This window comes from Carcharodon carcharias, chromosome 19 (genome assembly GCF_017639515.1).
Source record: "Carcharodon carcharias isolate sCarCar2 chromosome 19, sCarCar2.pri, whole genome shotgun sequence".
NCBI classification, from domain to species: Eukaryota; Metazoa; Chordata; class Chondrichthyes; order Lamniformes; family Lamnidae; genus Carcharodon; species Carcharodon carcharias.
The window spans coordinates 54,464,693-54,492,458 of NC_054485.1; positions in this window are offsets into that span (position 1 = coordinate 54,464,693).

The window sequence follows — 27,766 nt, forward strand, 5'->3', positions numbered from 1 at the left end:
CGCGATTCCTACCACCGCATGTCATGCACCTGATGAGCTGCACTTTGAGGGAAACTTAGACATGACTGCACAGTAACACTGCGCAGCACTCACAAGGGTCACCTGTTGAACCTCAAGGTTGAAGCACCGCACATTCAGGCGAGGGCACAGGCAAGGTACTTTATCCCGGCTGGCTGACAGTGCAGTGGTGGGGAGAGAAGCAGCCATGCATTAGGGAAACCTTGTATAAAGTGACAATTCCTCTGCAGCTCAGATAGTTCAGGGGCAGCCACATTGATATGATTGGAGTCGGGCCTTTAATTTCTCTGCCCACTCAAGCAACACAGAGGCCTGAAAGTGGCACCAAGTGCACCAGAGCTTTTCACCCCTCAGGCACAGACTTTTTTTTCATTCATTCATGGGATGTGAGCTTTGCTGGCAGGGCCAGCATTTATTGCCCATCCCTAGTTGCCCTTGAGAAGGTGGCGGTGAGCTGCCTTCTTGAACCGCTGCAGTCCATGTGATGTAGGTACACCCACAGTGCTGTTAGAAAGCGAGTTCCAAGATTTTGACCCAGACTGCAAATTAATGAGCATCTTAGTGGACTGAAGAACAGTTGGACGACTGGGCAAGTTGCACAATCTCCTTCCTATATCTAGTCATGGAGCAGTCACTGGTGGAGGTGTTCACAGCCCGTTGCAATGTCATCATTCTGGTTTGGACCAGTCTCCCCCATGGTTCAAGCTAACAGTGCAGCCTTGCAATGCAGGTTATGAGAATGCCTGCACCTGAGCTGAGGGCACAGCATGTAGTCTAATGGGCAAAACTGTTGCCAATCAATCGGGTGGAGTGGGGCAGAGGTGGATGTGGTTTCGGGCAGCCATGCAGAGCACTAAACCCTGGCCATCTAAGTGATGGCCAACACTCACCGGGAAGCATAAAGGAGCCTTCAGATTTAACCAAGAGAGGTTTTCAGCATACCCATGCTAACTCACGTGTCTCTCTCTTTCACCCTGCAGGAGGAGTACATCAGAAACAGGGAGCCTGGTGACCAAGCTGTATGCCTCATGGCTTACTGAGAGCAGAGGCAAAGGGGAGTAGAGTGATGGTGGTGCCTGGCTGGCCAGAGGGAGTAACAGCACCCTCAGGAAGGGGCACTGCTGGGATCCCCCCATGGAAGCCCCTGAAGAGCCACAGAGACCGTCGCTGATTGGTGCCTAGCTAGATCCAGAGTATACAGATGGCGCTTGTCATTCCTGCAGATGACCAACAACCGGTGTCACTAAAGACTGCACATCTCCATGGAACTGGTCAGTCACATCTGTCACTTGCTGCAGGATTTGGCACTGCAAGGAAACGGAGGGCATCCACTGCCAGTGGCTGTGAAAGTGACTGCGGTGCTCAATTTTTATACCTGAGGCTCATTTCAGGGCTGCACAGGTGACCTCTGTGGGATATCACAAGCCTCCATCCATCAATGCATCAATGAGGTCATGGATGCCATATTCTTGAAGGGTCACGACTTTGTGCATTTCACCTGGGATCAGGAAAGCCAGGAAGCAAGAGTGCTGGGATTTGCCCAGATCTCAGGTTTCCCATAGGTGCAGGGTGCCATCGATTGCACTCATGTGGTGCTCCGATCTCCATGGCAACAAACAGCCAACTACACCAACCACAAGGGCTTCCATTCGCTGAATTTTCAGCCGGTTTGCGATCAACACAAATGCATCCTGCAGGTCTGCACATGGTTCCCAGGGAGTGTCCATAACTTCTACATTCTCATTAGGTCTCAGATCCCTGATGTTCTCCAAGGTCCAGAGAGGCTGCAGGGTTGGTTCCTCAGGGACAAGGAAGCTGTGGCTGATGACATCTGTGTGGCGGCCTCAGACTGCAGCAGAGCGACAGTATAATGAGGCTCAGGCTGCAACTCGCAACTTGGTGGAGCAGACCATTGGGATGTTGAAAATGAGGTTCTGGTGCCTGGACCGGTCTGGTGGAGCCTTGCAATACAGTCCACATGGGGTGTCACATATTGTCATCACCTCCTGCGCCCTTCATAATTTGATGCTGTGAAAGGGAGAGGAGGGGATCGAGGAGCTGCTCATCTTCTCTAGTGAGGAGGACATAGGCAGGGATGAGGGTGAGGAGGTCCTCAAAGATGAGGATGATGGCGATGAGGTCATTGCACTGGCCAGAGGAGGCAGGTGCACTTGGGAGGCCCTCTTAACTGCTAGATTCATGGAGGATGATGACAACATGCAGTGAGGAGACACCATCGATCCTCACATTGCATCTGTGAATATTTGACTCCAGTCTGGCTGATGGCAGCGCACATACCCACTGTGAGAATGCTGCTGTCATGGAGATGCAGCAGATGCCCATAGTCCTCTACATTCCAGGAGGATGATGACATGCAGTGGGGACACTCCATAAATCCTCACGTTGCTTCTGTGAATGTCTGACTCCTGTCTGGCTGATGGCAGCTCGCTTGTGCTCTGTGAACAGCATCATGTCATGGAAATGTAATGGAGAAACTTTAATTTGTCCTGATCTTATGGCATCCTTTGTGAACTGTCCCCTTCAGGACCACACTGCCACTGAACACAACTGCTGATGAGATAGAGGGGCCAGCCGCACCTCAAAGATGCTGAGAGCACAGAGAGAATGACGGAACCCTGTGCTCCGGCCCAGGGCAATCTGGTAGCAATGATAAACCCCATCGAGGTGCAGGCATGACTGATGCGGCCAGTGACTCTGAAGGCCACACCATCAGTGTGCTGGGAATATTGCACAGAGCACAGGAGAGGCTCTGGACCAAGACACCTGCCTTTATCTTGCACAGGGACCAAGGTTTCACGTCTGAGTGACACGAACACTGCTCATCGGAACAAGGAGCCATAGGCAGGGAGACATTCTTGAGGGTTTGTTAACAAAGTGAACATTATGTACAAGTGATTAACATCCATGCTCAGGCTGTGCAACTACATCGTCTTAACAAGCTTGGCCTAAATAGCCAAGTGGTTATGGTACTGGGTTTGTAACCCTAAGATCAAGAGTTCAAATCTCACAATGGCAAAACTATGAAATCGCGGTCGGGCCCCGATCTCGGGCGGCGGTCGTTTAATGCTTGGCCTAAATAGCCAAGTGGTTATGGTACTGGGTTTGCAACCCCAAGATCAAGAGTTCAAATCTCACAATGGCAAAACTATGAAACAATGTAACTTCATCTGAAACAGATGGAAGTGGATTTTAGTGCTTCAAATAGCCAAGTGGTTATGGTACTGGGTTTATAACCCCAAGATCAAGAGTTCAAATCTCACAATAGCAAACTATGAAATAACGTAACTTCATCTGAAACAGATGAAAACGGGTTTGTACTCGAAAGAGTTACAAACACCCAAATCCCTTTGTACCAGAGCATTTTTAAGACTTGGCCTAAACAGCCAAGTGGTTATGGTACTGGGTTTGTAACCCCAAGATCAGGAGTTCAAATCTCACAATAGCAAACTATGAAACAATGTAACTTCATCTGAATAGGAACAGATGGAAACATGTTTGTACTCAAAAGAGTTACACACACTTCCTGAACATATGGGACAGGTATATTAAGCCCCAATGGGGCAAATGCAGAGGCATGCAAGCAGGCAGACACAAGAAAAAAATTTGCTTGGCCTAAATAGCCAAGTGGTTATGGTACTGGGCTTGTAACCCCAAAATCAAGAGTTCAAATCTCACAATGGCAAACTATGAAACAATGTAACTTCATCTGAAAACAGATGGAAATGTGTTTTTGCTTGGCCTAAATAGCCAAGTGGTTATGGTACTGGGTTTGTAACCCCAAGATCAAGAGTTCAAATCTCACAGTGGTAAACTATGAAACAACGTAACTTCATCTGAAACAGATGGAAACGGGTTTGTACTCGAAAGAGTTACATCTTCTTAACAAGCTTGGCCTAAATAGCCAAGTGGTTATGGTACTGGGCTTATAACACCAAGATCAAGAGTTCAAATCATCAAGACTTGGCCTAAACAGCCAAGTGGTTATGGTACTGGGTTTGTAACCCCAAGATCAGGAGTTCAAATCTCACAATAGCAAACTATGAAACAATGTAACTTCATCTGAATAGGAACAGATGGAAACATGTTTGTACTCAAAAGAGTTACACACACTTCCTGAACATATGGGACAGGTATATTAAGCCCCAATGGGGCAAATGCAGAGGCATGCAAGCAGGCAGACACAAGAAAAAAATTTGCTTGGCCTAAATAGCCAAGTGGTTATGGTACTGGGCTTGTAACCCCAAGATCAAGAGTTCAAATCTCACAATGGCAAACTATGAAACAATGTAACTTCATCTGAAAACAGATGGAAATGTGTTTTTGCTTGGCCTAAATAGCCAAGTGGTTATGGTACTGGGTTTGTAACCCCAAGATCAAGAGTTCAAATCTCACCATTGCAAATTATGAAACAATGTAATTTCATCTGAATAGGAACAGATGCAAATGTGTTGGCTTGGCCTAAATAGCCAAGTGGTTATGGTACTGGGTTTGTAACCCCAAGATCAAGAGTTCAAATCTCACAATGGCAAACTATGAAACAATGTAACTTCATCTGAAACAGATGGAAACAGGTTTACTCAAAAGAGTATCAAGAGTTCAAATCTCACAATGGCAAACTATGAAACAATGTAAATTCATCTGAAACAGATGGAAATGGGTTTGTACTCGAAAGAGTTACATCTTCTTAACAAGCTTGGCCTAAATAGCCAAGTGGTTATGGTACTGGGCTTATAACACCAAGATCAAGAGTTCAAATCATCAAGACTTGGCCTAAACAGCCAAGTGGTTATGGTACTGGGTTTGTAACCCCAAGATCAGGAGTTCAAATCTCACAATGGCAAACTATGAAACAATGTAACTTCATCTGAATACGAACAGATGGAAACATGTTTGTACTCAAAAGAGTTACACACACTTCCTGAACATATGGGACAGGTATATTAAGCCCCAATGGGGCAAATGCAGAGGCATGCAAGCAGGCAGACACAATAAAAAAAATTGCTTGGCCTAAATAGCCAAGTGGTTATGGTACTGGGTTTGTAACCCCAAGATCAAGAGTTCAAATCTCACAATGGCAAACTTTGAAATAATGTAACTTCAACTGAAACAGATGGAAATGGGTTTGTACTCGAAAGAGTTACTGGGCTTGTAACCCCAAGATCAAGAGTTCAAATCTCACAATGGCAAACAATTTAACTTCATCTGAATAGGAACAGATGGAAATGTGTTTGTGCTCAAAAGAGTTACATCTTCTTAACATGCTTGGCCTAAATAGCCAAGTGGTTATGGTACTGGGCTTGTAACCCTAAGATCAAGAGTTCAAATCTCACCATGGCAAATTATGAAACAATGTAATTTCATCTGAATAGAAACAGATGGAAATGTGTTTGTAAGGGGCTTGGCCTAAATAGCCAAGTGGTTATGGTACTGGGTTTGTAACCCCAAGATCAAGAGTTCAAATCTCACAATGACAAACTATGAAACAATGTAACTTCATCTGAAACAGATGGAAATGGGTTTGTACTTGAAAGAGTTACATGCTGGTCAGGTGATTTCTTATACCATGGGCTTGGCCTAAATAGCCAAGTGGTTATGGTACTGGGCTTGTAACCCCCAGATCAGGAGTTCAAATCTCACAATGGCAAACATTGAAACAATGTAATTTAAAGCTTGGCCTAAATAGCCAAGTGGTTATGGTACTGGGTTTGTAACCCCAAGGTCAAGAGTTCAAATCTCACAATGGCAAACTATGTAACTTCATCTGAAACAGATGGAAATGGGTTTGTACTCGAAAGAGTTACTTATAAACCGTTTGTGCATGTAGCTCAATGGTAGAGCGCATACTTTGCATATATGAAGCCCAGGTTCGATTCCCGGTCTTTCCACTTCACATTTGCTTGGCCTAAATAGCCAAGTGGTTATGGTACTGGGTTTGTAACCCCCAGATCAAGAGTTCAAATCTCACAGAGGCAAACTATGAAACAATGTAACTTCATCTGAAACAGATGGAAAACAGGTTTACTCAAAAGAGTATCAAGAGTTCATTTTCTTAACGATCTCGTGGAGGTAATTGTGGATTCAGTTGGTTTCCTGATACTGAGGAGAGAAGGTGTGTGGTGTTGGTGTTGCTGCTCCTCAGTGTTTCAACTGTTTCTGCTGCTGCCTTTGGGGTTGTTGCTTCTGCTGTGTGCTGCTGCTGCTTCTGCTGCTGCTCCTCCAGTGCTGCCAAAGGAGAGAGAGGGAGAGAAGAGAACAGTTGCTACTGTTGCTACAGGACAGGAAGGCCAGGAGGCCAGGACTGAGTTGAAAAACAACATCCTAGGTGGGTGTCTGAACTGTGTATTTTTGTTTAAGGTGGGGGCAATTAAGGACTGTGTTTTTGTAGGGGGAGGCAAGAAGACTGCCAGAGGAGTTGGGGAAGGAAGAGAGGGAGGGTGTGTGTGTGTGCTGAAACCATCTTTCTGCCACCCCTCCCCCCAACCCAGCCCTTTTCCCAGTAAGGCCAGCAATAGCTGGTGAAGACATCGCCTCCCCCTGCCTGAAGAACATCAGGCCCCCACCCACCGTCCATCCACCATCGAGGACACCCACCAGGACATTTACCTCTTTCCCTCCTGTGCCTCCCTGTCTTTTACTCCTCTCCCTCCTCTCCTCTCCTGCCTAAAAGAGGGGAGGTTGTTTCTACCTCTCTCCCCCACCCCCTTTCCTCCCTATATTTCTAAAAAAAAAATAAAAAGAAAAAAACAAAATGGCCAATCCTTCCCGGGGTGGGCGTGGCTCTGGCCCTAAGGCCAATTCACCATCACCTGTGGCCGGGCCCTCGAGGGCTAATGTGGAGGCGGTTTTGTCACCGGTGGCAGGGCCTCAAAAAAAGAAAACTTATGCGGGGGTGGTTGCTTCTGCGGCTCCAGCTGCTCCCGCTGCCCTGTCACCTTTCCGCCTCCTGACCAGGGCCCTTGGGGTAAAGAGCTATGCTCACCCTGAAATGACAATAGAGGCCTGCGTAAAGGCTATGGCTGGGGTCGTCGGCCCCTCAGCCATTGTCGCGGCCTCTAAAATGTATGGGAAGGCCATATTCTTCTTGAGGTCCGAGCGGGCGGTGCACCTCGCCCTGCAAAAAGGACTCACTGTGGGCGGGACTTTTCTGGCGGTGGACCCCCTTGAGGCCACCGCCCAGAGAATTATTATTTCGAACATCCCGCCTTTTCTATCGAGTGAGCTCCTCCTCCCCCACCTTAATAAATTGGGGGAGGTCAGGTCGGGGGTTGCACCAATCCCGCTCGGCCTCAAAGACTCGGCCCTCCGCCATGTGTACTCCTTCCGGCGCCAGGTATTTGTCCGCTTGGCCCAGGAGGAGTGCCTGGAGGGGGCCTTCGTTATCAATTTTGAGGGGACCGCCTAATGGGTCTTCTGGACCGTGGAGGGCGTGCGGTGCCATGCTTGTAAGGAGGCGGGGCACGTGAGGAAGAACTGCCCCGCCTCCAAGGCTACGAGCCCCACCCAAGCGGCCACGGCTGGCACCGCCCCTCCTCCCCCCGCCACCACTCCATCTCCCTCCCCGCAAGGGGAAGCGACGCCGGCGGCCACTGCCATCTCGGCTGCCGGTGAGGCGGGGGGAGAGCCCCCACGCCGTAAGAAGGCGCAGAGGAAGACCCGCAACCTGGAGGCGGCCCCTGAAACGCCCCAAAACCCCCAAACACCTGCAAGCACCGGCTCGGGGGAAAAGACAACATGCGGCCCCGGCGTCGTGTCCGCGTGTGCTCCCGGGCCCGTGGGTGCTAAGGCGCCGAGTGCTGGGCCCGGCGTCGTCCCTGCGCGTGCTCCCGGGGCCGGCGGGGAAGGGACGCGGGACCCCGAGCCGGGGTATCTAACACCCAAAACCCAGAGGGTGGAGTGTCCGGGAGGGCTGGACAAGGAGGAGGGGGCCTCGGAAATGGAGGTCTCCCTAGCCCCCAGCCTGACCCGGAAGAGACGTCACGCTTCGGAGGAGGAGGTGGGTGATGCCCAAACTGAAGAAGTTGGGTGTGTCCCTTCCCCCGATGAAGAGGTGGTGGCGTCTCCACCAAGTAAAATCTCGCCCTGTCCTCTGGGGGAACTCAAAACCCCTGCACCGACTCCCACCACTATTACCCCTGTCAACCTGCTGCAGTCCCCTGAACAGGGCCCCTCGGGGGTCACTGAAGGCACCTCCCTTGAGGTGGTGCCCGACTCAGAGACCCTCGATACCCCTGAGGTACCTTCTGGCTCATCGGGGGACTGCAACTTTCAAAATTTAAAAAATGTCAACGGGTCATTGGGTGGCGGCGAAAAGGAAGGCCTTCCCGCTCCCTCCCAAACCTTCGCACCGGGCGTCCTAGTTTTGGGTCAGGAGCTTGTCCTGAGCTCCCCGGACGACCCGGTGCCGGGAGGAGAGCGGGCATCAGAACTGCCGCTGCCCTCTGACCCAAAACGTTTAGAGGAGACCAGAGAGGACCCCTCTGGCCTTGATCCTGGGGGTGGGATCGAGGTACAGGTGGGGCCAGCTGGCAGCTCCGAATCAGCCCCCGTACTCAATGCGGGGGAGGGGTCGGAAGCTGGAGGCGACGACCTGGAGGAGGACGGGGTGTCCGTGGTGAGCGCTGGAGATTACGCTGAGTCGCTCTCAAGCGAGGCGGTGGATCCCCTGGTGCCCTCTACTGACTCCCCCCTCATCCCCCCAAGGGAACTCCGGGACTTTTTGGCGAGTCATCGCGGTCGCCGAGACAGGGTTCAGTTGGCCTTGGACCGGTGGCATTCTTTTCCGCTGGTGTTCTGGTCCACTCGCGAGGCTCTCAAGTCTCCTGAGTTGGATAGGAACGCGCGGCGGAGGGTCCAAACGTTTCTCGCTGGGCTCCTGAAGGAGAGGAAGGACTAAAAAGTCCTCTTCTTCTTTTTAATGACTTAAGGTGAAGATTTGATGTACCTTTGACAATGAAGACGACTATAGCCAGCCTCAACATCCGCGGCAGCAGGGCAGCACAGCGCAGGTTCCAGAACTTCTCGGTCCTCAGGGACGGGAAGTATGCGTTGTGCTTCCTGCAAGAAACCCATACCGTTCCGGGAGACGAAGCCACGTGGCTCCTGGAGTGGCGAGGGGGGGTCTACATGAGTCACCTAGCCTCCAATTCTGGCGGGGTGGCTATCTTGTTGGCCCCGCATTTTCAGCCGGAGATCTTGGGGGTCAAGGAGCCAGTGCCAGGCCGGTTGCTGCACCTGACTGTGCGTCTGGGGGGGGCGGTGCTTCACTTTGTGAATGTGTACGCTCCCCTGGGCACGCAGCAGCAAGCGAGCTTCTTTGAAGAAGTGTCCACTCATCTCGGCTCCATCGACGCTGGCGAGTGCATCGTCCTCGGGGGGGATTTCAATTGCACCCTCGGGGTCCGGGACCGTCACGGTACCCCGCACTGCACGCGAGGTGTGAGTAAGTTGCGGGACCTGGTCAGGTCCTTCGACTTAGTGGACGTCTGGCGAAATCTCCATCCTGACTCCAGCGTGTTCACCTTTGTGTCACCTGGAGTCGGAGCGTCCAGACTCGACCGCCTTTACGTTTCGAAGGCGTACGTGTCCTGCGTTCCGGCTGCTTCTATACAGCAGGTTCCGTGCACGGACCACCGTCTGGTGTGGGCGGAGCTCACTTCGTTCTGCGCTCGGACGGGGTCCGCGTACTGGCATTTTAATAACCTGTTGTTGGAAGACCAGCGGTTCCTGGACTCGTTCCGTCGCTTCTGGGCTGGCTGGAGAAGGAAGCGGGGAGGCTTCCCCTCCTTGAGGCTATGGTGGGACGTGGGCAAGACTCACGTCCGAGTTTTCTGTCAAGAGTACGCGAAGGGGTCGACAAAGAGACGCAAATCCAGGGTCGAGGAGTTGGAGAAGGAGGTGCTCGACCTGGAGGCACGTCTCCGTCAGCCCGACGCGGACCCGGCCCTGCGGTCGGTGTACGATGAGAAGAAGGGCGCGCTGCGGGACCTGCAACTGGTCGGGTCTCGGGGCGCGTTCGTGAGGTCGCGGATCTGTTTCCTTAAGGAGATGGACCGTGGCTCTCCCTTCTTCTACTCACTGGAAAAAAGGCACGGGGTCCGTAAGCAGCTCTTTACGCTGCTGGCCGACGACGGATCACTTGTCTCGGATCCGGAGGGCATCAGGGCCATTGCCCGAGATTACTACACTGCCCTTTTCTCTCCGGATCCGTCCAGTGAGGAAGCTTGCAGAGTTTTGTGGGAGGACCTGCCGCAGGTCGGCCCGGAGTGCGCCGGAAAGCTCGACTCCCCTATAAGTCTGGGGGAGCTGACCGGCGCACTCGACGGTCTTTCTAGGGGCAAAACCCCGGGACTAGACGGGCTGACCGTGGAGTTCTTCAGGGCGTTCTGGGACGTCTTGGGGAGCGACTTCGCGGGGGTCCTGGGGGAGAGCATTGCTACCGGGGAGATGCCCCTTTCGTGGCGCAGGGCCGTGATTGCCCTGCTACCGAAGAAGGGGGATCTCCGCCTTCTTCAAAACTGGCGCCCGGTCTCCCTCCTCAGCACGGACTACAAAATCTTCGCCCGAGCCATGTCTTCTCGGCTCGGCACCGTGCTGGACCACATGATCCACCCTGACCAGTCCTACACCGTCCCGGACCGAACCATTTATGATAACATCCATCTGGTCCGGGACATCATCCACCATTCCCAGAGGGCTGGTCTGTCGAGCGCCTTCCTGTCTCTCGATCAGGAGAAGGCGTTCGACAGGGTGGATCACGAATACTTACTCGGAACTCTGCGAGCTTTCGGGTTCGGGACGCATTTTGTCGCCCGGATCCAACTTCTGTACACTGCCGCGGAGTGTCTAGTGAAGGTTAACGGGTCCCTGACGGCGCCCCTTCGCTTTGGGAGAGGGGTACGTCAGGGCTGCCCCCTGTCTGGCCAGTTGTATTCTATTTGCGTGGAGCCTTTCCTGCGCCTCTTGCGGAGGAGATTGTCGGGATTGGTTCTGCGCGGGCCGGGCATCGGGGTGGTCCTTTCGGCTTACGCCGATGACGTGCTCCTTATGTTTAGTGACCCGGCTGACCTGCGGAGGATGCGCGAGTGCCAGGAGGTCTACTCTGCCGCTTCTTCTGCCAGGATCAACTGGGGTAAGTGTTCTGGACTCCTGGTCGGTCAGTGGCAGATGGATCCCCTACCCGAGGAGCTCAGGCCTTTCACCTGGAGCAGGACCAGCCTCCTCTACCTGGGGGTCCATCTCTGCCCCGCTGAGGAATCCTGGCCGGCAAACTGGCAGGAACTGGAGACGAAAGTCACCGCTCGCCTGCGGCGCTGGACAGGACTGCTCCGAGTGCTATCTTACCGGGGTCGAGTTCTGGTCATAAACCAGCTGATCGCCGCCATGTTGTGGTATCGGCTGGTCACTTTGACCCCTCCCCCGGACTTTGTCACAAGAATCCAGAGATTGTTAGTCGACTTCTTCTGGGACAAAAGATTGCACTGGGTCGCTGCCGAGGTTCTGAGTCTCCCGCTTAGGGAGGGTGGTCAGGCGCTAGTGTGCCTACGCACACAGGTGGCGACTTTCCGCCTTCAGACCCTGCAGCGATACCTCTACGTCGAGCCTCCTCCTAGATGGTGTGCCCTGATGACGTATTTCTTCCGTCAGGTGCACGGCCTGAATTATGACGTGCAGCTCCTGTTTATAGAACAGCTGGGCCTCGGTGGCTCCTTGCAGGCGTTGCCCGTCTTTTACCAGGACCTGATCAAAGTCTGGAAAGTGGTCGCCTCGCGACGCAGCTCTCCCCCGTCAGGAGTAGCGGCTATCGTCAGAGAGCCGCTGCTCAGGAATCCGCCCCTCCGTCCTTTTCAGTGGTTGGCGGAGAGGAGGGCTGTGGCCGCAGGGGTGACCAGGATCGGGGACGTGCTGGGTGGCGGAGGACTGGGCTGGATGCTCCCGCAGGAGTTGGCGCGACGCGCGTCTGTGAGTGTCCGGGTCGCAGCCGATGCCATCCAAGACCTGAGAACGGTCGTGCTCGGACCCGACGTTATTTTGGGTCTTGAGGTGGCCCAGGTGCGCGGTGGTCTTCCGTCTGAGCGTTCCCCTGTTCGGACGGAATTCCACATTGGCCCCAAGCCCCGAACCCTCCCTCGGGTGCTGGTGCCCCGCAATATGAGCCGCCTCGGGGACATGCCCTCTGTGCCTTTTGGCACAGCAAAGAGGGGCTTTTTGTACGGACTGCTGCTGCACACCTTCCATTTTCTCGCCCTTGTCCGTCGACCGGACACGCCCTGGCGTGCCTTGTTGCCGTCCGGCGGCGGAGGCCCTCGATGGGAGGCCCTCTACGGAGGTGTCCTCCCCCTTTCTATCGGGGACCTGGGTTGGAGGGTGTTGCATGCGGCAGTCCCTTATAATAAGAGGATGCATAGGTTCACGGACTCTCAGGACACATGCCCTTTTTGCGGTCTTGTGGAGTCCGTGGACCATGTATACATAGGGTGTTGTAGGCTGCACTCCCTTTTTAGTTATTTGAAAAACCTTTTATTGATGTTTTGTTTGCACTTCAGCCCCACGCTCCTGATCTATGGGCACCCGGTGCGGAAGGGGGTCGGGAAGGAGGAGGACCTCCTCGTGAACCTGCTCCTGGGCCTGGCCAAGTTGGCCATTAACAGGTCCAGGCAGCGGGCGATCGACGGGGGAGTCCCGCCCGATTGTTTGTCCCTCTTCCGCGGCTACGTTCGCTGCCGGATGTCCCTGGAGAAGGAGCACGCGGTGTCTGCTGGCACTCTCGAGGCCTTCCGTGCTCGGTGGGCACCGCGGGGACTGGGGTGTTTTGTTGACCCCTTTAATCACATTTTGATTTAAAGTTTGTAAGTTTCCTTTAAACTTTGTTCTTGGTTTTACAGCTGACCTGAATTAGGGGCTGTGCCTGATTTATCCCAATTTTGTTGATTTGGTTTTCATTTAAAAGATTATCAAGAGGATCAAGAGTTCAAATCTCACAATGGCAAAACTATGAAACAATGTAACTTCATCTGAAACAGATGGAAATGGGTTTGTACTCAAAAGAGTTACATTGTTGGTTCCAACAAGTTCTTCTCCAGGAACTATCCCAAACCACAGCACTGGGCAAGCAACACAACCTTTGCAAGTACTGGTCACAGCTGCAGAGAACAATAGTTAGTCCTCAGGGACGGGAAGTATGCGTTGTGCTTCCTGCAAGAAACCCATACCGTTCCGGGAGACGAAGCCACATGGCTCCTGGAGTGGCGAGGGGGGGTCTACATGAGTCACCTAGCCTCCAATTCTGGCGGGGTGGCTATCTTGTTGGCCCCGCATTTTCAGCCGGAGATCTTGGGGGTCAAGGAGCCGATGCCAGGCCGGTTGCTGCACCTGACTGTGCGTCTGGGGGGGGGCGGTGCTTCACTTTGTGAATGTGTACGCTCCCCTGGGCACGCAGCAGCAAGCGAGCTTCTTTGAAGAAGTGTCCACTCATCTCGGCTCCATCGACGCTGGCGAGTGCATCGTCCTCAGGGGGGATTTCAATTGCACCCTCGGGGTCCGGGACCGTCATGGTACCCCGCACTGCACGCGAGGTGTGAGTAAGTTGCGGGACCTGGTCAGGTCCTTCGACTTAGTGGACGTCTGGTGAAATCTCCATCCTGACTCCAGCGTGTTCACCTTTGTGTCACCTGGAGACGGAGCATCCAGACTCGACCGCCTTTACGTTTCGAAGGCGTACGTGTCCTGCGTTCCGGCTGCTTCTATACAGCAGGTTCCGTGCACGGACCACCGTCTGGTGTGGGCGGAGCTCACTTCGTTCTGCGCTCGGACGGGGTCCGTGTACTGGCATTTTAACCTGCGGTCTGTCCGCAAGAATGACCCAAACCTCCCTGTCGCTTGCCATTTTAACACTCCACCCTGCTCTCTTGCCCACATGTCTGTCCTTGGCTTGCTGCATTGTTCCAGTGAAGCCCAACGCAAACTGGAGGAACAACACCTCATCTTCCGACTAGGGACTTTACAGCCTTCCGGACTGAATATTGAATTCAACAACTTTAGGTCGTGAGTCCCCTCCCCCATCCTCACCCCCTTTCTGTTTCCCCCTTCTCTTTTTTTTTTCCCAATAAATTATAAAGATTTTCCTTTTCCCACCTATTTCCATTATATAAAATAAAAAAAAAACCCACTAGAGCTATACCTTGAGTGCCCTACCATCCATTCTTAATTAGCACATTCGTTTAGATAATATCACCAACTTTATCTTTAACACCTATGTGTTCTATTGTACTATTGTTGTTGACATCTTTTGATATTCTGCTTCTATCACTGCTTGTTTGTCGCTACAACCACACCAACCCCCTCCACCTCTCTGTCTCTCTATCTCTCCGCCCCCCACACACACACCTTAAACCAGCTTATATTTCAGCTCTTTCCTGGACTCGAACTCAAGTTCTGTCGAAGGGTCATGAGGACTCGAAACGTCAACTCTTTTCTTCTCCGCCGATGCTGCCAGACCTGCTGAGTTTTTCCAGGTAATTCTGTTTTTGTTTTTAATAACCTGTTGTTGGAAGACCAGCGGTTCCTGGACTCGTTCCGTCGCTTCTGGGCCGGCTGGAGAAGGAAGCGGGGAGGCTTCCCCTCCTTGAGGCTATGGTGGGACGTGGGCAAGACTCACGTCCGAGTTTTCTGTCAAGAGTACGCGAAGGGGTCGACAAAGAGACGCAAATCCAGGGTCGAGGAGTTGGAGAAGGAGGTGCTCGACCTGGAGGCACGTCTCCGTCAGCCCGACGCGGACCCGGCCCTGCGGTCGGTGTACGATGAGAAGAAGGGCGCGCTGCGGGACCTGCAACTGGTCGGGTCTCGGGGTGCGTTCGTGAGGTCGCGGATCTGTTTCCTTAAGGAGATGGACTGTGGCTCTCCCTTCTTCTACTCACTGGAAAAAAGGCACGGGGTCCGTAAGCAGCTCTTTACGCTGCTGGCCAACGACGGATCCCTTGTCTCGGATCCGGAGGGCATCAGGGCCATTGCCCGAGATTACTACACTGCCCTGTGCTCTCCGGATCCGTCCAGTGAGGAATCTTGCAGAGTTTTGTGGGAGGACCTGCCGCAGGTCGGCCCGGAGTGCGCCGGAAAGCTCGACTCCCCTATAAGTCTGGGGGAGCTGACCGGCGTACTCGACGATCTTTCTAGGGGCAAAACCCCGGGACTAGACGGGCTGACCGTGGAGTTCTTCAGGGCGTTCTGGGACGTCTTGGGGAGCGACTTCGCGGGGGTCCTGGGGGAGAGCATTGCTACCGGGGAGATGCCCCTTTCGTGGCGCAGGGCCGTGATTGCCCTGCTACCGAAGAAGGGGGATCTCCGCCTTCTTAAAAACTGGCGCCCGGTCTCCCTCCTCAGCACGGACTACAAAATCTTCGCCCGAGCCATGTCTTCTCGGCTCGGCACCGTGCTGGACCACATGATCCACCCTGACCAGTCCTACACCGTCCCGGACCGAACCATTTATGATAACATCCATCTGGTCCGGGACATCATCCACCATTCCCAGAGGGCTGGTCTGTCGAGCGCCTTCCTGTCTCTCGATCAGGAGAAGGCGTTCGACAGGGTGGATCACGAATACTTACTCGGAACTCTGCGAGCTTTCGGGTTCGGGACGCATTTTGTCGCCCGGATCCGACTTCTGTACACTGCCGCGGAGTGTCTAGTGAAGGTTAACGGGTCCCTGACGGCGCCCCTTCGCTTTGGGAGAGGGGTACGTCAGGGCTGCCCCCTGTCTGGCCAGTTGTATTCTATTTGCGTGGAGCCTTTCCTGCGCCTCTTGCGGAGGAGGTTGTCGGGATTGGTTCTGCGCGGGCCGGGCATCGGGGTGGTCCTTTCGGCTTACGCCGATGACGTGCTCCTTATGTTTAGTGACCCGGCTGACCTGCGGAGGATGCGCGAGTGCCAGGAGGTCTACTCTGCCGCTTCTTCTGCCAGGATCAACTGGGGTAAGTGTTCTGGACTCCTGGTCGGTCAGTGGCAGATGGATCCCCTACCCGAGGAGCTCAGGCCTTTCACCTGGAGCAGGACCAGCCTCCTCTACCTGGGGGTCCATCTCTGCCCCGCTGAGGAATCCTGGCCGGCAAACTGGCAGGAACTGGAGACGAAAGTCACCGCTCGCCTGCGGCGCTGGACAGGACTGTTCCGAGTGCTATCTTACCGGGGTCGAGTTCTGGTCATAAACCAGCTGATCGCCGCCATGTTGTGGTATCGGCTGGTCACTTTGACCCCTCCCCCGGACTTTGTCACAAGAATCCAGAGATTGTTAGTCGACTTCTTCTGGGACAAAAGATTGCACTGGGTCGCTGCCGAGGTTCTGAGTCTCCCGCTTAGGGAGGGTGGTCAGGCGCTAGTGTGCCTACGCACACAGGTGGCGACTTTCCGCCTTCAGACCCTGCAGCGATACCTCTACGTCGAGCCTCCTCCTAGATGGTGTGCCCTGATGACGTATTTCTTCCGTCAGGTGCACGGCCTGAATTATGACGTGCAGCTCCTGTTTATAGAACAGCTGGGCCTCGGTGGCTCCTTGCAGGCGTTGCCCGTCTTTTACCAGGACCTGATCAAAGTCTGGAAAGTGGTCGCCTCGCGACGCAGCTCTCCCCCGTCAGGAGTAGCGGCTATCGTCAGAGAGCCGCTGCTCAGGAATCCGCCCCTCCGTCCTTTTCAGTGGTTGGCGGAGAGGAGGGCTGTGGCCGCAGGGGTGACCAGGATCGGGGACGTGCTGGGTGGCGGAGGACTGGGCTGGATGCTCCCGCAGGAGTTGGCGCGACGCGCGTCTGTGAGTGTCCGGGTCGCAGCCGATGCCATCCAAGACCTGAGAACGGTCGTGCTCGGACCCGACGTTATTTTGGGTCTTGAGGTGGCCCAGGTGCGCGGTGGTCTTCCGTCTGAGCGTTCCCCTGTTCGGACGGAATTCCACATTGGCCCCAAGCCCCGAACCCTCCCTCGGGTGCTGGTGCCCCGCAATATGAGCCGCCTCGGGGACATGCCCTCTGTGCCTTTTGGCACAGCAAAGAGGGGCTTTTTGTACGGACTGCTGCTGCACACCTTCCATTTTCTCGCCCTTGTCCGTCGACCGGACACGCCCTGGCGTGCCTTGTTGCCGTCCGGCGGCGGAGGCCCTCGATGGGAGGCCCTCTACGGAGGTGTCCTCCCCCTTTCTATCGGGGACCTGGGTTGGAGGGTGTTGCATGCAGCAGTCCCTTATAATAAGAGGATGCATAGGTTCACGGACTCTCAGGACACATGCCCTTTTTGCGGTCTTGTGGAGTCCGTGGACCATGTATACATAGGGTGTTGTAGGCTGCACTCCCTTTTTAGTTATTTGAAAAACCTTTTATTGATGTTTTGTTTGCACTTCAGCCCCACGCTCCTGATCTATGGGCACCCGGTGCGGAAGGGGGTCGGGAAGGAGGAGGACCTCCTCGTGAACCTGCTCCTGGGCCTGGCCAAGTTGGCCATTAACAGGTCCAGGCAGCGGGCGATCGACGGGGGAGTCCCGCCCGATTGTTTGTCCCTCTTCCGCGGCTACGTTCGCTGCCGGATGTCCCTGGAGAAGGAGCACGCGGTGTCTGCTGGCACTCTCGAGGCCTTCCGTGCTCGGTGGGCACCGCGGGGACTGGGGTGTTTTGTTGACCCCTTTAATCACATTTTGATTTAAAGTTTGTAAGTTTCCTTTAAACTTTGTTCTTGGTTTTACAGCTGACCTGAATTAGGGGCTGTGCCTGATTTATCCCAATTTTGTTGATTTGGTTTTCATTTAAAAGATTATCAAGAGGATCAAGAGTTCAAATCTCACAATGGCAAAACTATGAAACAATGTAACTTCATCTGAAACAGATGGAAATGGGTTTGTACTCAAAAGAGTTACATTGTTGGTTCCAACAAGTTCTTCTCCAGGAACTATCCCAAACCACAGCACTGGGCAAGCAACACAACCTTTGCAAGTACTGGTCACAGCTGCAGAGAACAATAGTTAGTCCTCAGGGACGGGAAGTATGCGTTGTGCTTCCTGCAAGAAACCCATACCGTTCCGGGAGACGAAGCCACATGGCTCCTGGAGTGGCGAGGGGGGGTCTACATGAGTCACCTAGCCTCCAATTCTGGCGGGGTGGCTATCTTGTTGGCCCCGCATTTTCAGCCGGAGATCTTGGGGGTCAAGGAGCCGATGCCAGGCCGGTTGCTGCACCTGACTGTGCGTCTGGGGGGGGGCGGTGCTTCACTTTGTGAATGTGTACGCTCCCCTGGGCACGCAGCAGCAAGCGAGCTTCTTTGAAGAAGTGTCCACTCATCTCGGCTCCATCGACGCTGGCGAGTGCATCGTCCTCAGGGGGGATTTCAATTGCACCCTCGGGGTCCGGGACCGTCACGGTACCCCGCACTGCACGCGAGGTGTGAGTAAGTTGCGGGACCTGGTCAGGTCCTTCGACTTAGTGGACGTCTGGTGAAATCTCCATCCTGACTCCAGCGTGTTCACCTTTGTGTCACCTGGAGACGGAGCATCCAGACTCGACCGCCTTTACGTTTCGAAGGCGTACGTGTCCTGCGTTCCGGCTGCTTCTATACAGCAGGTTCCGTGCACGGACCACCGTCTGGTGTGGGCGGAGCTCACTTCGTTCTGCGCTCGGACGGGGTCCGTGTACTGGCATTTTAACCTGCGGTCTGTCCGCAAGAATGACCCAAACCTCCCTGTCGCTTGCCATTTTAACACTCCACCCTGCTCTCTTGCCCACATGTCTGTCCTTGGCTTGCTGCATTGTTCCAGTGAAGCCCAACGCAAACTGGAGGAACAACACCTCATCTTCCGACTAGGGACTTTACAGCCTTCCGGACTGAATATTGAATTCAACAACTTTAGGTCGTGAGTCCCCTCCCCCATCCTCACCCCCTTTCTGTTTCCCCCTTCTCTTTTTTTTTTCCCAATAAATTATAAAGATTTTCCTTTTCCCACCTATTTCCATTATATAAAATAAAAAAAAAACCCACTAGAGCTATACCTTGAGTGCCCTACCATCCATTCTTAATTAGCACATTCGTTTAGATAATATCACCAACTTTATCTTTAACACCTATGTGTTCTATTGTACTATTGTTGTTGACATCTTTTGATATTCTGCTTCTATCACTGCTTGTTTGTCGCTACAACCACACCAACCCCCTCCACCTCTCTGTCTCTCTATCTCTCCGCCCCCCACACACACACCTTAAACCAGCTTATATTTCAGCTCTTTCCTGGACTCGAACTCAAGTTCTGTCGAAGGGTCATGAGGACTCGAAACGTCAACTCTTTTCTTCTCCGCCGATGCTGCCAGACCTGCTGAGTTTTTCCAGGTAATTCTGTTTTTGTTTTTAATAACCTGTTGTTGGAAGACCAGCGGTTCCTGGACTCGTTCCGTCGCTTCTGGGCCGGCTGGAGAAGGAAGCGGGGAGGCTTCCCCTCCTTGAGGCTATGGTGGGACGTGGGCAAGACTCACGTCCGAGTTTTCTGTCAAGAGTACGCGAAGGGGTCGACAAAGAGACGCAAATCCAGGGTCGAGGAGTTGGAGAAGGAGGTGCTCGACCTGGAGGCACGTCTCCGTCAGCCCGACGCGGACCCGGCCCTGCGGTCGGTGTACGATGAGAAGAAGGGCGCGCTGCGGGACCTGCAACTGGTCGGGTCTCGGGGTGCGTTCGTGAGGTCGCGGATCTGTTTCCTTAAGGAGATGGACTGTGGCTCTCCCTTCTCTACTCACTGGAAAAAAGGCACGGGGTCCGTAAGCAGCTCTTTACGCTGCTGGCCAACGACGGATCCCTTGTCTCGGATCCGGAGGGCATCAGGGCCATTGCCCGAGATTACTACACTGCCCTGTGCTCTCCGGATCCGTCCAGTGAGGAATCTTGCAGAGTTTTGTGGGAGGACCTGCCGCAGGTCGGCCCAGAGTGCGCCGGAAAGCTCGACTCCCCTATAAGTCTGGGGGAGCTGACCGGCGCACTCGACGGTCTTTCTAGGGGCAAAACCCCGGGACTAGACGGGCTGACCGTGGAGTTCTTCAGGGCGTTCTGGGACGTCTTGGGGAGCGACTTCGCGGGGGTCCTGGGGGAGAGCATTGCTACCGGGGAGATGCCCCTTTCGTGGCGCAGGGCCGTGATTGCCCTGCTGCCGAAGAAGGGGGATCTCCGCCTTCTTAAAAACTGGCGCCCGGTCTCCCTCCTCAGCACGGACTACAAAATCTTCGCCCGAGCCATGTCTTCTCGGCTCGGCACCGTGCTGGACCACATGATCCACCCTGACCAGTCCTACACCGTCCCGGACCGAACCATTTATGATAACATCCATCTGGTCCGGGACATCATCCACCATTCCCAGAGGGCTGGTCTGTCGAGCGCCTTCCTGTCTCTCGATCAGGAGAAGGCGTTCGACAGGGTGGATCACGAATACTTACTCGGAACTCTGCGAGCTTTCGGGTTCGGGACGCATTTTGTCGCCCGGATCCGACTTCTGTACACCGCCGCAGAGTGTCTAGTGAAGGTTAACGGGTCCCTGACGGCACCCCTTCGCTTTGGGAGAGGGGTACGTCAGGGCTGCCCCCTGTCTGGCCAGTTGTATTCTATTTGCGTGGAGCCTTTCCTGCGCCTCTTGCGGAGGAGGTTGTCGGGATTGGTTCTGCGCGGGCCGGGCATCGGTGTGGTCCTTTCGGCTTACGCCGATGACGTGCTCCTTATGTTTAGTGACCCGGCTGACCTGCGGAGGATGCACGAGTGCCAGGAGGTCTACTCTGCCGCTTCTTCTGCCAGGATCAACTGGGGTAAATGTTCTGGACTCCTGGTCGGTCAGTGGCAGATGGATCCCCTACCCGAGGAGCTCAGGCCTTTCACCTGGAGCAGGACCAGCCTCCTCTACCTGGGGGTCCATCTCTGCCCCGCTGAGGAATCCTGGCCGGCAAACTGGCAGGAACTGGAGACGAAAGTCACCGCTCGCCTGCGGCGCTGGACAGGACTGCTCCGAGTGCTATCTTACCGAGGTCGAGTTCTGGTCATAAACCAGCTGATCGCCGCCATGTTGTGGTATCGGCTGGTCACTTTGACCCCTCCCCCGGACTTTGTCACAAGAATCCAGAGATTGTTAGTCGACTTATTCTGGGACAAAAGATTGCACTGGGTCACTGCCGAGGTTCTGAGTCTCCCGCTTAGGGAGGGTGGTCAGGCACTAGTGTGCCTACGCACACAGGTGGCGACTTTCCGCCTTCAGACCCTGCAGCGATACCTCTACGTCGAGCCTCCTCCTAGATGGTGTGCCCTGATGACGTATTTCTTCCGTCAGGTGCACGGCCTGAATTATGACGTGCAGCTCCTGTTTATAGAACAGCTGGGCCTCGGTGCCTCCTTGCAGGCGTTGCCCGTCTTTTACCAGGACCTGATCAAAGTCTGGAAAGTGGTCGCCTCGCGACGCAGCTCTCCCCCGTCAGGAGTAGCGGCTATCGTCAGAGAGCCGCTGCTCAGGAATCCGCCCCTCCGGCCTTTTCAGTGGTTGGCGGAGAGGAGGGCTGTGGCCGCAGGGGTGACCAGGATCGGGGACGTGCTGGGTGGCGGAGGACTGGGCTGGATGCTCCCGCAGGAGTTGGCGCGACGCGCGTCTGTGAGTGTCCAGGTCGCAGCCGATGCCATCCAAGACCTGAGAACGGTTGTGCTCGGACCCAACGTTATTTTGGGTCTTGAGGCGGCCCAGGTGTGCGGTGGTCTTCCGTCTGAGCGTTCCCCTGTTCGGACGGAATTCCACATTGGCCCCAAGCCCCGAACCCTCCCTCGGGTGCTGGTGCCCCGCAATATGAGCCGCCTCGGGGACATGCCCTCTGTGCCTTTTGGCACAGCAAAGAGGGGCTTTTTGTACAGACTGCTGCTGCACACCTTCCATTTTCTCGCCCTTGTCCGTCGACCGGACACGCCTTGGCGTGCCTTGTTGCCGTCCGGCGGCGGAGGCCCCCAATGGGAGGCCCTCTACGGAGGTGTCCTCCCCCTTTCTATCGGGGACCTGGGTTGGAGGGTGTTGCATGCAGCAGTCCCTTATAATAAGAGGATGCATAGGTTCACGGACTCTCAGGACACGTGCCCTTTTTGCGGTCTTGTGGAGTCCGTGGACCATGTATACATAGGGTGTTGTAGGCTGCACTCCCTTTTTAGTTATTTGAAAAACCTTTTATTGATGTTTTGTTTGCACTTCAGCCCCACGCTCCTGATCTTTGGGCACCCGGTGCGGAAGGGGGTCGGGAAGGAGGAGGACCTCCTCGTGAACCTGCTCCTGGGCCTGGCCAAGTTGGCCATTAACAGGTCCAGGCAGCGGGCGATCGACGGGGGAGTCCCGCCCAATTGTTTGTCCCTCTTCCGTGGCTAAATTCGCTGCCGGATGTCCCTGGAGAAGGAGCACGCGGTGTCTGCTGGCACTCTCGAGGCCTTCCGTGCTCGGTGGGCACCGCGGGGACTGGGGTGTTTTGTTGACCCCTTTAATCACATTTTGATTTAAAGTTTGTAAGTTTCCTTTAAACTTTGTTCTTGGTTTTACAGCTGACCTGAATTAGGGGCTGTGCCTGATTTATCCCAATTTTGTTGATTTGGTTTTCATTTAAAAGATTATCAAGAGTTCAAATCTCACAATGGCAAACTATGAAACAATATAACTTCATCTGAAACAGATGGAAACGGGTTTGTACTCAAAAGAGTTACATCTTCTTACCTTTCCTAACCCTGCTGCTACATCTTGCTGCTCTCCAGACATCCACAGCAGAGGTGGAGACAGCCTGCTGACTGCTATGCCCTGTCTATGATGACCTTGACGGGCATCTTCTGGAGGGCTGAGATCTGCTTTTGGGGTCCTGCTGTGTGGCAGTGGCACGTTTCTTGGCCTGGGGAGCTGGAGCTACTGAGGTCACAGGAAGAGGGGATTCGGATGGTCCGGACAGAACAGAATCACCTGGGCAGATGGCCCCGGGCTGTGCACCTGCTAATCCTCCTCCTTATGGGCACCCAAGGGCCCCTGGCTGACTCCTTGAGGAGAAGGAGTAGCTGAAGTGAGATCAAGCTGCCCAGCACCCCTCTCATGTTGACACTGTTGGAGGCCAACTATAGCATCAGCGATGGACTTCAGCCCACGCAGCAGTGCAAGAGTGGTCCAAGGTCTCCGTGGCAGCCACCATCCCACCAGTGTTGACTTCAGTGCATTGGCATGTCGGTGCTATTACCTCAGCCTGAAGGAGAACAGACTGCCCCATTGTGCCTTGCAATCTGATGAGTGCAGCGGACATCCCTTACTGATGTTCTTGAGCTTGCCTTTGCAGCTCCTGCAGCTGTGAAATGACCAAGACCAGAAGCTTGTCATCTGACTCGGACTCAGCAGTTTTCTGGTCTCAACTAATCCTCCAAGTGCCAGAAACCAGGCAAGTCCCTGCCACCACCTGCTGTGGATCAGACAATGTGATGTGCTCACCAGATTGTGACCCCGAGGCTACTCTAAAGCTCGGTTTTACTGAGGCGTGTGTCTCTGCACTGGTGGAGGGTGTGGGTGAGTGCTGTGATGAGGCTTTCAGCAGATTCCTCTTCTGAGGTGTTTTTGGGGCTTGAGTCAAGGACCTGGGTCATGGAATCCCTCACCTGTTTCCCAGATGTGCCGGCGGAAGCAAGGGGAGATAATTTGTGCATGGCAGTGGCCTGTGAAACAGGACACATCACTCACGGTATGGTTGTCTGATGAATGTTGCACTGCTGGACCCTCCCTTGGTACAGCAGCACCGACCTCACCGTCAGCACAAGAATGATCCAGATCCTCACCAGCCAGCTGGATGGCTCTTTTTAAAGTCCATGAGGATCTTGATTTCAGGCAATCCCCCTCCAGTCTGCAACCTCTCCCTCTTGTTGTGTGCCAGCTTGTCCAGCATGAAGACAGATGGAGAGAGTGGAAGCGGGATGCCTGCCAAGCCAGAGGATAAGTATGCATGGATGTCTGGGTGTAGGAGGACAATGAATGTGTGTGTGAGAGAGTGGATGGTGATGTCCCTCGAAGTGACAGTGAGTGAGATCCCTGTGGATGTGAGGTGGGTTTGTGAGTGTGTGAGTTGAGATTGATGAGAAGAGTGAGTTACCCCGGCAGAGTGGAAATCATTTATCATTTTGCGACACTCAATGGCTGTCCTCTTTAACAGGGCGTTGGCACCGACCACCGCTGCCACTGCCTCCCAAGCCGGATTGGTGACATTACTGCCCCTCCTGCGGCCAGAGCGGGGACAGAGGACATCACAGCGGGTCCCCACGGCTTCCAAAACACGCTCCAGGGACACATCACTGATTCTGGGGGTGGGGGTGGGGGTGGGGGTGGAGGTGGAGGCGTGGCTGGTGGGGGGGTGCGGGTGGAAGTATTTTTGCCTTTCGGGGCCAACCTGTCTTTGGTGCAGCAGTCGTGGGCTGGAAGCACTGAGAGGTGTGCGCGCTGCTGCACTTTAAATATGGCGCCCGGCGTGATGAGGTGTCAAGGTGAAGGAGGGATGGGCAAATCGGAGGCTGCCCCCTGTGAAATGGCATGTTTCCTGGGAATGCAAGATTAATGAGGTGGGATTGGGATGATACAGTGTGAAAAGTTGCCATTGTGGCCAGTGTGTAAAACATGCTTTTATCTGCCAGCTACCGCACTCAGTGCAAATCTAGGATGATTCCACCCAAAGTTTTAGTGGGGGAATTCCAGAGCTTAAGGCATTAAAAGCATGACCGCCCAATTGTGGGGCAAAGGAATTTGAATTCTGATGAAGATCACCAACTTCAATCATTAACTCTGTTTTTCTCTCCACAGATGCGTCTGATCTGCTGAGTGTTTCCGGCATTTTCTGTTGTTATTTATTATTACTGACAGATATCGAGGTTGTGCAGGAGGCCAGAATTAAACATGGAGGGTTGTGGGGCTGGAGGGGGTTTTTTAAAATTCATTTACGGGATGTGGGCACTGCTGGCTAAGCTAGCATTTATTGCCCATTCCTAATTGCCCTTGAGAAGGCGGTGGTAAGCTAGCGAGACCACTGAAGATGGATGGGCTTTCTGTCTCCCTCCCCAAGTGTAAATTAACATCCTCATCAACTGTAATAAGTAAATGAATAGTCCCATTCCCACTAGCCTCATAAAGGCCCAGTGTGGTGTGCAACCCATTGCATTTCACTCACATTTACAAGCCTGGAACTTAGTGTGTAATGTTAGCGTATACATGCTTAATTCATTTTTTTCAACAAATTTGATTCAAATTTTAATGTTCAGACATTTAAAATAAATAGCCATCATTAAACTTGAGAGCAATTTGACACAAATGCAGAAAAAGTTCACACGATAATATCCAGCCCTTCGTGTCCAAATTTATTGTTAAATTATGCTGCATGAAATCAAATGCTTTCACCACCTCTCTCCGCCAGTGATAATAAAAAATAAAACCAACTGCCAGTAATATCTTTTATTAATTTCATCATAACTAAACTCACAAGCCATTATCGAAAGGGCAAGGAGAAATAAAAATATCTTGACTTTCTCCCATTCTGCTGAGCCGAGGCAATGAACATTACCAGGCTACTCCACTATGGATGGAATCACAGTTAAACATTTTCTTGTCCAAACTCAATAAACACTTTTCAATTAAACACTTTTAATTCTGCATCATTTTCTCCCTGCTTAGTCCCAGGGCGCTAGTGTCAACTCCAATCTTTCAGCCACTATGCTGCCTGAAGTTAGGGACGTTAAACACAATCTTGGATTTTGGGGCCTCCATAACTCAATGGCCTTTACAGAAAAAAAGGTATATTATCACGGAGCAGGAGGTGAAGCAATCCACTCCTCTGACTTGAGTTCCAGGGCAAAGCAAAGTTGCATACTATCTTACAACATTGTATGAGGCCATTTGTTCCATCATGCCTGTGCCAGCTCTTTTAAAGAGTTATCCAATTAACCCCTTCTCCGTCTCTTCCTCCATAGCCCTGCTCTGTGTTCAGCTTTGCTAATCTCAGCCACTTTAGCAGTTGAGCGACTATAATCAACCCTCATACCCCTGACCTAAAAAGGGGGGAAATGGAAGGTGCAGTTTTTGAGAAGAAGGTCAACTATAAAATATTAAGGTGCAAATGTGTCCATAGTAATGGGTGTGCTAACTGTACTTAAATCCAGTCCTGTCCAGACTTGCCTCAAAAAGCCGTTTAAGAATGGAAAATAGAGATTAGTCAAGTGAGATCCTCGACAAATATTTGGCACAGTTGTGCTTTCAGTCATTGTAAATTCCACCCCACTTTCTTTGCCCTACCATTGGCGGCTGAGTCTTCAGCAATCTCAGCCATAAGGCCTGGAATTCCCTCCTTTAACCTCTCCATCTCTAAATTCTTCTTTAAGACACTACATACAACCTAACTCTGAGACCGAGCTTGAGATCACCTGTCCTAATGTTTCCATCTCTGGCTCAGCATCAATTTTTGTCAGGTAATGCTCCTGTGAACATCCTTTGAGATATTTTGCTACATTCACGGTACTCTCTAAATGCAAGTTCTTGTTGTTGTACATGAATCCATCATCATCGGGTTTAATTCAATGAAGGAAATGCATTCTATCTTCAGGACAATTATCTCTGAATAGAGCGCTAACATTGAGGAGGTGCAGAGGGACTAAAATGATCGCAGGATTCAGCTAAAATTGAGGAAATGTGTGCCTGTTCACCTTGTGAGTTAAAATTTGAAGACTGTGGAGGCCATTGATCAATTAGCCCAGGCAAATTGTTAATCCTGGTGAAGACTTCAAATTCCAGGGATACATGTGAAAAATTAGAAAGTTGCGAGTAAGAAGGAAAATATTCTCACTCTAAGAATAATTGAGACATTTAATTAGTAACCAGGGAATGGCAGGAGTTCGGATGAACTGAAAACTATGAGCAGTGTTCCTGGAGAGGAAACAAGTTGAAGGATATGGTGAGCAGGCAGGCACATGGAGATATTTCTGAAAACATCATGAGTGCGTTGAGCCTAATGAGCTTCTGCTCTTAAACATTCATATATTTATAATGATATATTAAATACCATTATAGTGATAAGTTAGATTAAATAGTGGTAGAAGGAGCCATCAACAGTGCTTTCAAGGGGGACTTACTTCAAAATAATCTGCTCACTGATGCTCAGTCTGGGTTCCCCCAAGGCCACTCAGCCCCTGACCTCATTACAGCCTTGGTTCAAACATGACAAAAGAGTTGAGCTCCCGAGGTGAGGCGAGAGTCACTGCCCTTGTCATCAAGGCAGTATTTCACCGAGTGTGGCATCAAGGAGCCCGAGCAAAACTGTAGTCAATGGGAATCGGGGGAAAACTCTCTCCTTGTTGGAATCATAGCTAGCACAAAGGAAGATGGTACTGATTGTTGGAGGTCTGTCATCTCAGCTCCAGGACAACACTGCAGGAGTTTCTCAGGGTTGTGTTCTAGGCTTAACCATCTTCAACTGCTTCATCAATGACTTTCCTTCCATCATAAGGTCAGAAGTGCAAATGTTTTTTAATGATTGCACAACGTTCAGCACCATTTGCGACTCTTCAGATACTGAAGCAGTTCATGTCCAAATGCAGCAAGGCCTGGACAATTTCCAGGCTTGGGTTGATAAGTGGCAAGTTACAGTTCACTATCTACAAGGCACAAGTCAGGAGTCTGATGGAATATTCTCTGTTTGCCCGGCTGAGTGCAGCTCCA